This window comes from Stegostoma tigrinum, chromosome 11 (assembly GCF_030684315.1).
Source record: "Stegostoma tigrinum isolate sSteTig4 chromosome 11, sSteTig4.hap1, whole genome shotgun sequence".
Classification (NCBI taxonomy): Eukaryota; Metazoa; Chordata; class Chondrichthyes; order Orectolobiformes; family Stegostomatidae; genus Stegostoma; species Stegostoma tigrinum.
The window spans coordinates 47,714,210-47,730,731 of NC_081364.1; the positions used below are offsets into that span (position 1 = coordinate 47,714,210).

Genomic DNA, 16,522 nt, shown 5'->3' on the forward strand with positions numbered 1-16,522 from the left:
CTACACACTTTATTATCTTGATTAGGTTGGGATTGTTTTTTGTGGGAGTTTGCACGAATGAGGGGAGATCTCATAGAAACTTAAAGCTCTAACAGGACTAAACAGGGAGGATGTTCCCGATGGTGGCTGTGTCTTAACCCAGGGGTCACAGTATGAGAATTCGGGATAGATGATTTAGGACGGCGATGAGGAGACACTTTCTTCGCTCAGAGTGGTGAGGCTGTGGAATTCATTACCACAGGAAGTAGTTGATGCCAAAACATTGAACATATTCAAGAGGCGACTAGATGTAGCCCTTAGGGTGAATGGGATCGAAGGTTATAGGAAGATTGGGCTGTTAAGGTGGTTGATCAGCCATGATCGTGATGAATGGCGGAGCAGGCTTGGTGCCACCATCTCCCCCTATTTTCGATATTTCCATGACGGTTGGCATACTCGTCTAGGTTTTCTGCTGATCATTTGAACACTGTCAAGTTGACTGATTCCAAGCAGTCCTGGAGACAGACTTCTGCCTGGGACCAGCAGTGTACCACTTTTCATGAAGGATTCTCCTGTTTCAGCTTCTGCTTGTTAACGAGGAGGAGGAACACAGTGCTGAGATCTGATTTTCTGAAGTGTGGTCAGGAGATGTTTTACAGTAAGATTTTTGGTCATGACAAATGTCAACCAAACTGTATTATGACAAACTGACCAAAAATGTAGCTCCTATGAAAGCAGTTGAATGTGCCTAATACACATTTTCCTTTGAAAGACAGTCACCTTTTTAAATTCAGTTCATCCACTTCACTAACACCTTCCACCCGAACCTTAAGTTCACCTCGACCATCTCTGATACCTCTCTTTCCTTCCTGGATATCTGTCTCCATCTCTGGCATCCACCTGGAAACTGATGTCCATTTCAAGCCTACTGACTCCCACAGCTACCTAGAATACACCTGTTCTCACCCACCTTCCTGCAAAAAGGCCATCCCCTGTCCCCAAGCCTTTTGCCTCCGCTGCGTCTGCTCCTGAGATGAGGCATTCCACTCCTGGACAACCCAGATGTTGTCATTTTTCAGGGACTGCAACTTACCCTCCACAGTAGTCAAAAACTCCCTCAACCGTGTCTCTCGCATTTCCCGCAACTCTTCCCTCACACTCCCTACATGCAATAACAACCGAAACAGAATCCCCCTTGTCCTCACGTACCACCCCACCAACCTCTGGATCCAAAGCATCATCCTCCGACACTTCTGCAATCTGACCCCACTAACAAGGACATCTTTCCCTCCCCACCCTTGTCTGCTTTCTGGATGGACCAGTCTCTCTGTGACTCTCATGTCTGCTGTATGCTCCTCACCACCCCCGGCACTCTTCCCTGCAACCGCAGCAAGTGCTACGCCTTCCCCTACGCCCCCCCCCCCCCCCCCCCCCCCCCCGACCCTAAGAAGACCTTCCACATTAAACAGATGTCCACCTGCACATGTGTTAATGTGGTATACTGTATCCACTGTTCCTGTTGTGGCCTCCTCTACATCGGGGAAACCAAGCGATGGCTTGGGGACCACTTTGTGGAACACCGACACTCAGTTTGCAACAAACGACTGCACTTCCCCAGTCATTTAACTATTTCGACTCCCCCTTCCATTCCTTGGATGACATGTCCATCCTGGGCCTCCTGCGTTGCCACAGTGATGCCACCCAAAGGCTGCAGGAACAGCGTCTGTTATTTCGCTTTGATACCCTTGGGCTGCAGGGTTTCCTTTTGTGGACTTCGTAAGCTTCAAAATCTCCCCGCCCCTGACTGCATCCCAAAATCAGCCCACTCATCCCTGCCTCCCTAACCATTCCTCCCACCTCAAGTCACAACCCCCCACCCCCCCCCAGTCTCCTACCCACTGACCTCGTCCCACTCCTTGACCTGTCCGTCCTCCTTGGACCGACCTATTTCCCTCCCTAACTCCCCACCTATGTTCACCTTTACTGGCTCCAACCCCGCCTCTTTGACATGTTTGTCTCCTCTCCACCTACCTTCTCCTTTATCCGCCATCCCCTTTGTCCCTATTTATTTCAGAATCTCCTTTCCCTCCCCCATTTCTGAAGAAGAGTATCGACCCAAAACGTCAGCTTTCCTGCTCTTCTGATGCTGGTTGGCTTGCTGTGTTCATCCAGCTCTACGCTTTGTTATCTCACCTTGGTTGAGGGTGGGGAGTAAGTAAATGATTAAATGGATGTAATTTTGCAGACCATTGTAGTGTTGTATTCTTAGTAAAATAGAATTTCACCAGAGTATGAATTTGCATAACATTTACAATGATTCTAAATGGCAACATTCAATACTGGTATATTTTTAGTTTAGGTGGTAACCGTGAAATGTTAAAAAGTTTGCAGCGTTAGTATTGTACTGTTGCAAATGTGACTTTGAAGCACTGCAGTTCTGCACAGTGTCAGACCTAGAAATTTCTGTTACTTAAAAACCTGGCACAAATATTACCCCAAATAAAGTAGGAACTTTTAAAAATGTAAATGTGCATTGATCATTAAAAATGTAACACCTGCAGGAGTGCCATGTATGATGAAGATAGGAACATGTGCGTTTGGAGGACAAATAGGACGTTTTGCCCTTCAGGCCTGTTTTACCAATTTATAAGATCACACCTGATGTGATTGTGGCCTCAACTTCACTTTGGTTATCTCCCATAATCAATCATTGTGTTGACCAAGAATCTATCATAGTTAGCGTTAAAAATCTTCGATACTCCTACTTGCACTGCTGTCTGGGAAAGAGAATTTCACAGGCCTAATAAGACTTTGAAAGGAAAAGAAAATCTCATCTTTTTTAAATAAGAAACTCCACATTTCTAAACTGTTTTTGTTTCTTGTCTGCTCTGTTAGGGGAAGCATCCTTTAAGCTTTCGTTGTCAAGTATTTTCAGGATGCCACATCTTAAAAAGAACACCTCATTTTTCTGAGCTCCAAATAAAGTAGGCCCAACTTGTCTGTCCTTTTTCCCCCTAATAAGATTACTACTTTATCTTTGGAGTCGGTTAAGAGAGCCTTCTCTAAACTGCTATTACAATCCTGTCCATTCTCAAATGAGGTGATTAAACCTGTACATGGTACTCCAGTTGTGACTTTGTCAATGCCTTGTACAACTGTAGCAAATATTTAGTACATTTGCATTCTGTTTCCCTTGTAATAAGCAGTAATATTCCATTTACCTTTCTAATTACATTTTGTACCTATTTTGTATCAGCTAATTATGATTCATGGATGAGGATATCGAGAGCGTTCTACAACCTCTATCTTCATTTGCAGAGTAAAAACTTCTCTACACTTACTGCTAAAATGGACAAGTTTTCAATTTTCTGCATTATGTTCTGTCTGCCAGATTTTTACCCTCTTACCGAACCTAACTTATTCCCTTGCAGACTCCTTGTCTTCTTTGCAATATATTCTCCTGTCTATCTGTCGCATCAACAAATTTAACATCATTGTTTCCTTTATTCAAGCCATTAATAGAGACTGTAAACAGTTGGGTCTGCAGAACCTATCCTTGTGACACTCCAGTGGTTATATTTTGACCACCCCAAAAACGCACATTTTTGCCTATTTTCTGCTTCCTGTTAGCCAGCCAATCTTTCATTTAGGAGAATAGACTACCCCTTTCACCATGAAATCTATTTTCTGTGGTCCCCTTTATGCAGTACTTTATCAAATTCTGGAGATCTAAGTTCAGGACACTCTCTCTCTCTCTTTGGCACATTACACTCACTTATCCCTTAATCTGCAGCAGATGAAAGGAAGAATTCCAATAACACAATTTTGTTTTCATAACACCATGTTGACTCTGCCTGATAACTTGTTTCTAAATGCCCTAAATGTTCGTAAAAGCTTTTAACATTTTCCTTACGACTGATAAGTTAACTAGCCTGTAGTTTCCTGCTTTGTGTCCCCTTTTTGAATAAAGGAGTTATCTTTGTCTTCCAATCTGTTTGAACCTTTCTTGAGCCAAGGGAATTTTGGGAAATTAAAATCAAAGTATCAACATCTCTTTACCAAATTTCCTTAAGAATCTTGCTGATGCCTATAAGAACCTTTTGGTGCATGTTGGCCTGCAGCTCCAACAATTTACTCCATACCACTCCACTGACTCTTAATTTTCCCACTTTCTTTGCTCCATTCCATTTCCTGATGTATAGCTACTTCTTGGATGTTATCTATATCCTTTTATAGAGAAGACTGATACAAAATAATTCTTTAATTCATCTGTCACCTCCTTGTTATCCATTATTCTCCAAAAATCCATTTTGATGCCTCAGTTGTTGTCATTTGTAAACAGGATACTTCTGGTTTGGTTTTATAGGTAAATACAATATATTTCAAAGTGTAACATTTTCTTAGTCAAACTGGTGGGTGTTCTGGTTGTGTCGATTCATGTGTATGTCTGACCAAAGTGCAGCTACTTTGGTGCTAATGAGACTCATTGTAATTAGTTCTGACATAACAATTTGCTATTTGATCTGTGTACTGTGATAATTAGAAATTAATCTAAATTCTTGTTTCTAATTGGCCTAATCATGTATCGTTTTAGAGTTAGGTTTTCTTAAATTGTGGTTGAGTGTCTACTCAACTCCAGTAGGCATTTTACAGACATTAAAGTTTGTTAAAATTTGAAGAAAAGATACAGAAATTTTAAATGAGCATTATTAAAGTGAAAGAATGCAAGTTTATTTTAGATTATCATTGTGAAGATTTAACACATGCCTGTTTTGTTTCTTCTATATTATGTTCTAAGAGTCACCAGACCCGAAACGTTAACTCTGATTTTCTTTTTCTTCACAGATGCTGTCAGACCCGCTGAGCTTTTCCAGCGACTTCAGTTTTTGTTCCTGATGTACAGCATCTGCAGTTCTCTTGGCTTTTATTATGTATAATGCGTTAGTAATTTGGAAAATTTTAGTCTGTTTCTCATGGCATCTCAAGGTGTAAGTGTCTGTGAACTACAGTTGTTGGCTCCCAGTGTGGGTAGGCGATTAATGTGGCCTCAATTTGCAGAATTCATTACTATTCCTTAAATGTGAAGTCAGTATATGTCCAGAGGTATTAAAATCTGTTCAAGTATCTTGGAAGTTAGTAAAGCATTAGGAATCTAATTGCATGTACGACTTTGTTTTGAAAATTCAAGATGGCTTCTCAGCACTAAAGGGTTTCTCTGAATCCGGGTTCTTCATCTCAAATCAGAAAAATATAAGAAACTATGAATTAGTATGAGGGAAAAGTCACTTTGTCCCTTGAGCCTGCTCTGTTATTCAATAAAATATGGCTGACTGTTGCCTTAACTCCCCTTTCCTTCCTGTCTCTGTAACACCGGACACACTTGTAGATCACAGATTCTGTCAAAATCAGCCTCGAATGTCGGGCAATCATTCAACTTCCTCTGTTCTCTGGGGTAAAGAATTTGAAACGGAGCTAACCCTCTGGAAAAAAAAAATTCTCCTTTTGTGTGCCTTAAGTAGGAGAATTCTTTTGATACCATGATGTGTAGCTCTGTGTACCCCAAAAGAAAAAACATCCCTTTTCAGCATCTACCCTGTCAAGACTCCTCAGAATATTGCCTCTTATTTTTCTACATTCCAACGAAGATCTACCCTTTCCTCATAAGCTAAAGCATCACCTACAAGAATTAGCCTAATGAACCTTTCATGCTGACCAAAATGTGCACCCACGCTAACCCCATTTCCCTGCTCTTGGCCCACATCCTTTTAAACCTTTCCTATCCATGTATTTGCCCAACTGCTTTTTAAATGTTAATATACCTGCCTCAACCACTTCTGCTGGCAACTCATTCCACATGCATACCACTCTCTGCAAAAAAGAAAGTTGCAGCTCCGGTTCCCATGTATTCTTTCCTCTCTTACCTTAACCTGATGCCCTCTAGTCCTCGCTGGGGAAAGACTGAGTGCATTCACCCTATCCATGCCTCTCATGATCCTGTATGCTTTTCTGTAAGGTTCCTCTCAGTCTCCTATGCTCTAAAGAAAAAGTCCTGGCTTGTCCTACCCCTCCCTATTACTCAGTCCCTTGAGTCCTAGCAACATCCTTGTAAATTTCTTTTGCACTCATTCCAGTTTAATAGCATCCATCCTATAGCAAGATGACCAAAACTGAACACACGACTCCAATTGCAGCCTCATCAACATCCTGTACAACTGCAGAATTACTTCCCAACTTTTGTACTCCGTGGGCAAGCCAAGTTGCTGGAAGATCTAAGCAGGTCTGGCAACACCTGTGAAGGAAAAAACAGAGTTAACATTTCAGAGCTGGTGACTCCCCCTCAGAACTGAGAAAAGGTCACCAGACTCAAAATGTTAACTGTTTTCTCCTTCATAGGTGCTGCCAGACCTACTGAGATCTTCCAGTAACTTTGTTTTGCTCCTGATTTACAGCATCCGCGGTTCTTCCGGTTTTTCTTCTTGTACTCAGTGTCCTGACTAATGAAGGCCAGTGTGCCAAAAGCCACCTTCACTGCCCTGTCTACCTGTGACTCCACTTTCAGAGAACTGTGCATCTGAACACCAAGGTCCCTCTGTTCCACTACACTCCTTAATGACCTACCATTCAGTATGAAATTCCTACCTTGATTTGTCCAAAATGCAACACCTCACACTTATTAAATTTCATTTACCATTTCTTGGCCCACTTCTCCAGCTGATCAAGATCCTGCTGCAATTTCTGATAACTTTCCTCACTGTCCACGATACTGTATACTTTGTCATCCACAAACTTACTAATCGTGCCTTGTACATTCTCATTGAAATCATTGATATGGATAACAAACAGCAATTAGCCCAGAACTGATCCCTGAGGCACACCACTAAATACAGGCCTCTAGTCTCTCAAGCATCCTTCCACTATTACACTCTGCTTTCTACTATCAAGCCAATTGTGTATCCAATTTACCAGCTGTCCCTGGATTCCATGTGACCTAATCTTCCAGAGAAGCCTACCACGTGGAACCTTATCATAAGCCTTACTGAAATCCATGTCGACTATGTCTACTGCCCTGCATTCATCAACTTTTTTTGTCATTTCTCCAAAGATTTCTAACCAACATGTGAGGCATGATATTCCATGCATGAAGCCATGCTGGCTACACTTAATCAAACCCTGCCTTTTTCAATGCATGTATATCATATTGCTCAGTATCTTCTCGAGTGAATTACCTACTACACGTGTTAAGCTTACTGGTCTGTGATTCCCAGGATTTTCTTTGCAGCCCTCCTTGAATAAGGGCACAACATTCGCTCCCCTCCAGTCTTTCTGGGCCTCGCCCTTGACTAACGATGATGCAAGTATAGCAGCTAGGTATTCTTCTGTAGCCTCTTGCAGGGTTCTTGGAAATATCTGATCAGGACCAAGGGATTTACCAACTTTCATACATTCTGATATTCCAACACCACCTTTTACTGTGCTATGGATTGTCCCAAGATATTGCCACTATCTTCCCCAAATTCCAAAGTCTTTTTGTCTTTCTGCACAGTAAACATAGAGGGAAAATATTCGTTGAGGACCTTACCCATCTCCTGCGGTTCCACACGTACGTGTCAACTTTGGTTCTTGAGGAGTCCTATTCTGTAGCTAGTTATTCTTTTTCCTTCAACATACTTAATCTTCTCAGCCTGGGAGATTCTTTATGGTGAATCCAGAGCTATCTCGTACCCCCTTTCTATCCTCTTGATTTCCTTCTTCAATAAAGTCCTATATCCTCTGTACCTCCAGGGATTTTCCTTGATCCAAGCTGCCTGTTCCTGAGCCATGCTTACTTTTTTTTTCAGGTCAAAGCCTCAATATCTCATCATCCGGGATTCCCTATTCCTGAAACTTTTGTGAGCTCATTTAACAAATCCCACCCCATCTAGGTCCTAAATACTATGGTAGTCCTAATTTATGTTAGGAAAATTCGAATCCCCCACTATAACAACCTAATTTTGCCTCCAAGTCTCTGAAATCTCCCTGCGTATATTTGTTCCTATAATTCCTATTGACTATTTGGGGGCCAATAGCACGACCCCAATAATCTCACCATCCCGTTCTCATTTTTAGCCCCACCCACAAAGCCTCGCTGATGGTCCCTGCGTTATTTCATCTCTGACTACTGCTGTGATACTCCCCTTAATCAAAAATGCAGCTCTTCTACCCCCCCCCGGCCAAAAAACTTTTCTCTACCTCGGTCCTGCCTAAAGCACCTGTACCCTGGTATGTTAAGCTGCCAGTCATGTCCCTCCCTTAATCATGTTTCTGTAATGGCTACAATATCCCAGACCCACGTACCTATCCATTCTGAGTTCATCAGCCTTACCTGTCAGCTCTCTTGCATTGAAATAGATGCAATTTATTTCAACAGGCATTCCTTCCTCCCTGTCCTGTTCCAGCCTAACCTGCCTCTTTGACTTGCTATTTCTGATTACTATATCTGCTTCCAGCTTCACAGTTGCCTCTCTGCTGTTGAGTTCTCTGAACTGTTGCCAAAAGAACGAATAACAAGACCAAGACTCTGTTACACTTCAGTCGTGGTCTCAACCGTGCATTGTACAGTACTGCAAGCCATTCCTACTTTTGTATTCCGTTTCTGTTGAAATAAAGTTTGATGTCCCATTTGCCTTCCTAATTATTTGCTGTGCACGCATGTAAACTTTGTCACTTGTGTACAAGGGCACCACATCTAGCCATATTTTGGAATCTATTGTTTTCTACTTCCTTAAAGCATTCGAGCCTTTTCCCAAAGTCAAATGTTAGACTAACTTACCTAGTTCTGATTTCTGTCTTCCTGTTTGAATAGAAGTGTTACATGTGTGGCTTTCCAATCTATTAGGACCTTTCCAGAATCTAGGAAATGATAACTAATGCATCCACCATCTCTGTTTTAATATCCTAAGTTGTTAAGGAGATTTATCAACCTATAGTTTCACTGGTTTACAACATTGTTACATTTAGAAGGGAGAGTGGTTCAGCCCATTGTGTCTGTGCCAGCTTCCAAATAAGCAACTCAATGAACTTGCCTCTATTACGCACTCAGGCAGTGCATTTCAGATCCTAACCATTCTTTCCATAAACATAACCCCTATTATTTTTGCTTTTACTAATTAATTCTATGTTTGCTCATTCTTAATCTTCTGCTTGTTTCTAAAGTTTTATCTACACTCTGGCATAACACTAACTCTCAAAAGTAGTTTATGCTTTTTCTTTCAATCCATTGCCATCCTTAATTAGCCATGGATGATAGATCCTTCAAAGGCTTTTTTTTAATCAATGGAATATATCTTGGAAGGTTAAGTATCTCCTTAAATGTTTTTTTAAGTTAAGTAATTTTTCCCAAACCATTGAAGCCAATTCGATCATCAAACCTTTGTATATCTTTATTTAATTTTAGGACACTGATTTCAGGTCAGAGGTTCTCATCCTTTAATTGAAAGTGAAATTCTGTCATATGATCACTGGCTTGTTTAGAGGATTCTTTATGTGGTCATTAATCATATATAATTATACATACAAATTCAAATATAGCCTGCAATCTGCTTCCAGAAAATATTGATCGAAGAGACTGCGTGTGCACTATGCACCCATCATCTGAGTTACCTGTGCAGTTGTAATTCATCCGATATGTATAAAGGTTAAATTTGTCCACGATTATTGCATGAGAGGGGCTGTTGTGGCACAATGGCAGTGTCCCTTCCTCTGAGTCAGGAAGCACAGGTTTTGGCCCCATCTGCTCCAGAGATGTGTAATAACATCTCTGAAGAGGTTGATGATAAAGTATCTATAAGGCCCAGTATTATTTGAGGTGTATTTTGTCCTATATTGTTAGCGGATCCATAAACTACATTTAAAAAAAAATTCAGTGTGAACCTAGCTGGTTAGACGAGCATTTATTGCCCACTAATCACTGACCTGGAGAAGCTGCTGTCTTGAAATCATGTATTCCTTGTGGTATAGTTAGACCCCAAGTCATTGTTAAGGTGTTTGAGTATTTTACTCAGTGATGGTGAAGGAATGATGATACAGTTCTTGATCAAAATATTGTTTGACCCTAGACCATTAGACATTAGAAGCAGAAATTAGTCCATACAGTCCATCAAGTCTGCTCAGCTATTCAATCACGGTTGATAAGTTCCTCAACCCCATTCTCCCACTTTCTCCCCATAACCCTTGAATCCCTTGATAATCAAGAACCTATCTGTCTCCGTCTTTTTAAATGTACTCAATGACCTGACTTCCACAGCCTTCTGTGGCAGTAAATTCCATAGATTCACCACTCTGTGGCTGAAGAAGTTTCTTCTTCTCTCTGTTCTTATTCCCTATATGTGGTTTGGAGTGGAATATACTGTGGCATTTCCATACGTCCTGCTACCTTTGTTCCAGGTAATGGAGGTCATGCTATTGGAAAGTGCTGTAAAAGGATCCTAGGTGAATTGCTGCAGGGCCACTTGCAGATGTTATGCACTACTGCCACTGTACATTGATGGTGAGAGGAATGAATGTTAAAGGTAAGGAATGGGGTGGTGATCAAGTAAGCTGCTTTGTACTGGATGGTGTCGAGCTCGAATGTTATGTAGTTGCTGTAGTTCAGTTTCTGAGAGTGACCTAAGCATGTTGATGATGGAAAATTCAGAAATGGTTATTCTGTTGAATTCTCTTTTATGGATCATGTTCGTTGATGGGTACTTCTGGTGCCAATGCTACCAACCCTGGATATTGCCTTCTACTTGCTGCATACAAACAGAGACTATTTCAATTTCTGAGGAGATACAAATGAAACTAAGCATTCTGCAATCATCAACGATGTTGCCCGTTTCTGACCTTTATGATGGAATGAGCTCATCAGTGAAGCAGCTGAAAAACTTTGGTTCTAGGACAACATGCTGAGGAATTCCTCCAGCAATGTTCTGGGACCGAGATGATTACTCTTCAAACACCAAAGCTAATCTGCTTTATGCTAGATTGGTTGATGCTGTCCTTCCTCCATGACCCCCATTCCCATTGATTTCAATTTACGTGGGGTTCCTAGATACCACATTCACTAATGTACCTTTGATGTGAAGCGCAGTTAATCCCACCTGATATCTGGAATGTGGCAATTTTGACCCATTTAATACCAAGGGTGTACAGAGGTCAGGCACTGACTATTGCTGGTCTTCCTGATTCAAAACTGAGCTTCAGTGACCATTTGTAGCTCAGTAAGTACTGTATGATAGACTTGTTGACCGTTCCTTCTATAAGTTTTTATTGATTGAGAATAGACTGCTGAAGTGGTGATTGACCAGGTAAGATTTGTCCTGAGTTTTGTGGGCAGGGATGTACTTTGGCAATTTGCTATGTTGCCAGCTAAGTGCCAGTGTTGTATCTGTTTTACAACAGCTTATCCATGAGTGCAACTAGTTCTAGCATGCAAGTATTCAGTATTATTTCTGCAGTGTTGTCAGGGCTCATTCTCTTGTCAGGGGAAGGTAGGTGGAATAGTGATAGGTGAATACAGGTAGGCAGTGGTAGGGATTGGTCAGTGAGGTGGGAGGAGTGGATAGCTGTAAGAGAAGACCATGGAAGTGGTGATGATAGAGAGGGTTGGTCGTGGGATGAGGCCAAGGGTGGGGAGATTTTGAAGCTAGTCAAGTCCAAATTGAGACCATTGGGTTGTAGGCTCCCAAGGTGGAATATGAGGTGCTGCTCCTCCAGTTCCTGGGTGGTGTCATTGTGACAGATGAACATGTCATCCAGGGAGTGGGAGGGGGAGTTGAAATGGTTGTGACTGGACAGGTAGACTGGACATTTGTCGTAAACTGAACGCAGCTGCTCGACAAAGCGATCTGATATAGAGTTTGGTTTCACGATATAGAGAGCGGTCCCTAGGGAAGGCAGATAAGGGTGGGGAGGGAAATATATGCTTTGTGATGACATGTCCAGCATGGGCCTCCTGCAGTGCCACAATGATGCCACCCGAAGGTTGCAGGAACAGCAACTCATATTCCGCCTGGGAACCCTGCAGCCTAAATGGTATCAAAGTGGACTTCACCAGTTTCAAAATCTCCCCTTCCCCAACTGCATCCCTAAACCAGCCCAGTTCATCCCCTCCCCCCACTGCACCACACAACCAGCCCAGCTCTTCCCCACCCCCCCCCCCCCCAACCCACTGCATCCCCAAACCAGTCCAACCTGTCTCTGCCTCCCTAACCGGTTCTTCCTCTCACCCATCCCTTCCTCCCACCCCAAGCCGCACCCCCATCTACCCACTAATCTCATCCCACCTCCTTGACCTGTCAGTCTTCCCTGGACTGACCTATCCCCTCCCTACCTCCCCACCTATACTCTCCACCTATCTTCTTTACTCTCCGTCTTCGGTCCGCCTCCCCCTCTCCCTATTTATTCCAGTTCCCTCTCCCCATCCCCCTCTCTGATGAAGGGTCTAGGCCCGAAACGTCGGCTTTTGTGCTCCTGAGATGCTGCTTGGCCTGCTGTGTTCATCCAGCCTCACATTTTATTATCTTCAAATAATAGCTGATGCCTTTAGGCCCTCTGATCAGTGATGTCATATACATCTTCCATTTTTTCCACTTCTTCATGGGCAATTAATTGTTTATTCTGATTCACCTGAGGCTGTTTCCAGTCATTAGCCTGTAGCCCTCAAACACTCATCTCTGAGCTGACACGGATGGAATAAACAAAAGTGTGAATGACTAATGATGCTGTATAAGCAGAGCATCTGTCAGAATTCAAGGACCCCTCATTCATGCTAGCAAACCCTTTCATTTGGTTGAAAGAGTACCCAAAATTAATATTGGACTGTTTGACATGGTGCTGCATTCAATCTTACAACATGCAATAACGTTGCCGTAGGCTGGCAGAATGAAGATATTTTCTATCACCGGCTCATAGACCAGAACGTTTTTATTAATGTACTAATGTGTTTGTGTCACTTGCCTAAAAATCTGTTTCTGATGCTTGCTGCTGCCCAACATCCTGTGGTGCTGACTGCCTTCATGTACAGATTAGGTTGCATACATTTATAATGCCGCCTTTTGCAGATTTCTTTTTGCCATCTCATCTACTTTTTAAAGAATTTGGATTATTTGCAAACTGAACACTTCTGACATGGAATAGTAAGGGTTTAGAGGAATATGGGCCAAATGCTGGCAAATGGGATTAGATTAATGTTGAATATCTGGTCTAGAAAAATTTGCATCGTGTGTAACTATGGTTGAGGTGCCTGATGACTGGAGGATTGCTAATGTTCTACCTTTGTTTAAGAAAGGTTGTAAGGAGAAACTGGGGAACTATAAACCTGTGAGTCTGACTTCAGTTGTCGGTTAATTGTTGGAGATGATTATAAAATATAAGACTTATGGACATTTAGAGAGGCAAAAATTGATTTGGGGATAGTCAGCATGGTTTTGTGCGAGAAAAATGGTGTCTCATAAACTTGACTGAGCTTTTGAGGAAGTCACTGAAAAGGTTGATGGCAGAGCAGTAGACGTGGTTTATTTGGATTTTAGTGAAGCCTTTGAGGAAGTTACACATGGTAGACTAATTAGTAAAGTTAGTCACATGGGATTCAGGGTGAGCTTGCCAATTGGATACATTGTCTCCTGCCACTAAGCCAACAGAGTAATGGTGGAGGGTTGCTTTTGGATTGGAGACCTGTGACCAGCGATGCTCCACAGGGATAAGTTCTGGGGTCCCCTTTTTTTCTGTTGTCATTTATACGTCTCATTTGGATGAGAATATAGAAGGCGTGATTATGAAGTGTGCAGATGATACCAAAATTGGTGGTGTAGTAGACAGTGAAGAATGTTGCCCAAGATTACAAAGGGATCTTTAATGAAATGGGCCAATGGGCTGAAAAATAGCAGATGGAGTTCAATCTGGATAAATGCAAGGTTTACATTTTGGTAAGCAAACAAGGTTAGCGCTTATAGAATTAATAGTGGGGCCTTGTGTCCTGTTGTAGAAGAGGGACCTAGGGGTGCAGGTACATAATTCTTTGAAGTTTGAGTCACACACAAACAGGCTGGTTGAAAAGGCATTTGGCAGGCTTGCTTTCATTGCTTAATCCTTTGAGTGTAGAAGTTGCGAAGTTATGTTTAAGTTGTACAGGACATTGGTGAGGCCTGTTCTGGAATACTGTGTCCAGTTCTAGTCATCCAGTTGTAGAAAGGATATTATCAAGCTGGAGATGGTTCAGAAGAGACTTACCAGGATGCTGCTGGGTATGGAACATTTGAGTTAAAAAGCAAGGCTGGATAAGCTGGGACTTCTTTCACTGGAGCATAGGAGGTTGAGAGATGCCTTGATAAAAGTTTATAAAATAATGAGAGGTATAGATAGAGTTGATGGTAATAGTCTTTTCCCTACGATGCGGAATTTCAAGATTGGGGACACATTTTTAAGGTGAGAAGAGAGAGACTTTTAAAAAAAGACATGAGGTAAATTTTTTACGCAGGGGGTGGTTCATGTGTAGAATGAACTTTCTGAAGAATTGTTGGATGCGGGTACAATTGCAATGTTTAAAAGACATTTGGATGGATATATGAATAGGAAAGGTTAGAGGGATATGGGCCAGAAGCAGGCAGATGGGACTAGTTGAGTTTGGGATTGTGTTCAGCATGGACTGGTTGGACTAAAGAATTTGTACTGTGCTGCATGACTGTTTTGCTGTGAAGCATACAGCTTGTTGGCAATTGTGTTATTTAGCAGTGCCAGCAACTAGGTTTTAGCACTGGGTTTTAACAATCAATTCATTGTTTGTATCAGCATGGTGCACAGAGGCTTTTGTGGTGGAGTAGTAGTGTCCCTACCTCCGTGCGAAGAGATCTAGTTTCAAATCTCAACTCCTCTAGATGCGTTTAATAACGTCTGAACAGGTTAATTAGAAAATATCAGATTATTTTGGCCTCCTGTGGCACAGTCGTAGTGTCTCAGAAGGTTGGGTTTAAGTCACACTTTCTCCAGCAACATCTCTGAACAGGTTGATTTAGAAAATATATACATGATGGTGCATAGAGGATTTTTAAAAATGGCCTATTCTGATCATGTTAGTAATTTCTTTTATGGTGCTGAATTGGTGATCTGAGGATTCTGGAGTCGGAACCATTTGCTTCAGCCAGCTGCTACCACCACTACGCACAAGGTGCCAGTAACCTGGCGTAGGATGAACTTTTTGCCTACATACAGAAGAGTTCTACTTGCGTACTTTGCTTCCAGTCATACCTGTACATCATCGGTAGTTAAATTAGAGACTGACTGAATAATGTCTGAGCTATTGTGATTCTTCTTTTCCTCTCCTGTCTTCAAAAGCTGCCTTTTCACTTTTTAACCTGTTCCAAGTCTTTAAATTCTGTAGCATATGCCAGTTTCAATTATTGGTAAATACTCCATTTTAGATGGGTCAACAAAAAGAGCTGTCAAAACATGGACTAATAAGCTGACCCTGGAAAATCTGGATAGGTGAACTGAGGTACAGTGAATATGCACTTATACAGAATGTTTTCCATTAAACAAATTTGCACGGTCTGTTTTCTCCTCAAGGGCTACGTTTTGCGTTTTGGAGACTCCTTTTTCATTCTCACTAACACTTATTAGGTAACGTGCTCAAGTAGTAACATTATATCCTGTCTTTGTATGGGCATTCGTAAGAGTCAGATTAGGAGAATGCATCGATATCTTCAACTAGTACTTGCTGTACTAAACTTAACTCCAGCACAGAAGGGAGCATTAACTTTTTAGACGGCACAATATTTAAAAATAACAGGCATACGTTAGCAACAATTGACTTTTTATTAAAAATAAATGACACTCACTTCTGTACAAAAATTACCATCATCCTAAACACACTGGAGAAGTTACAGCTAAACATTTGTATGTTTGGCTGTAACGTAGTCACTGCACCACAAGTAATTCACAGTATATGACATGTGATAGCGTAGGCATACAATAGTTGAAGTAATAACTGTTCATCATTAAATTATGCAATTGACAGTGTTCTTGACAAAGGCATCCATTCCGTTCTTCTCCCACATACTTGATCCTGAATTTCTGCAGCCTTAAAGGAGTGACTCTCTGAACATTTGAAAGTAATTCATGATCTGAGAGTTCAAGTTTTTCTGGTTCCCACTTTGCTCAGTATGTCATTGATTGAAACGTTTTGAAACTGTTGTTTCTGTTTTGTCTCCTCCCACCCCTTTACAAATCCTGTCTTGCTTTTACAGTCCTTCACTTCGCTTTGCAGTCCTTCATCACTTTGCAGCTCCTTGTTCCAAACTCCATCCAGTCTACCAGTCTTCTTGATTCCAACCACACTGGCCTGGTAGCTTCTTGCCCTGGCCTCACTTCCGTGTTACCTTCAGCCTCCACAGGTGCACTCACTTCACCTTGATGTATCGGCTTCCTTCCCTGAGGCCTACAACATGGCAGCCTTGCATATTGCTGTACTTAACATCTCCTCCTCACTTCAACAAATTCAGGCTCCTTGTCTTCTGTGTTTGCTACTGAT

At 41.8% G+C, this 16,522-nt stretch overlaps 1 protein-coding gene across 9 annotated transcripts in view; it reads left to right on the forward strand.

Moving 5' to 3' along the window:
- The window catches only part of prickle2b (prickle homolog 2b), a 301,893-nt gene that overhangs the window by 42,684 nt on the left and 242,687 nt on the right, over positions 1–16,522 (forward strand). The window lies entirely within an intron of this gene.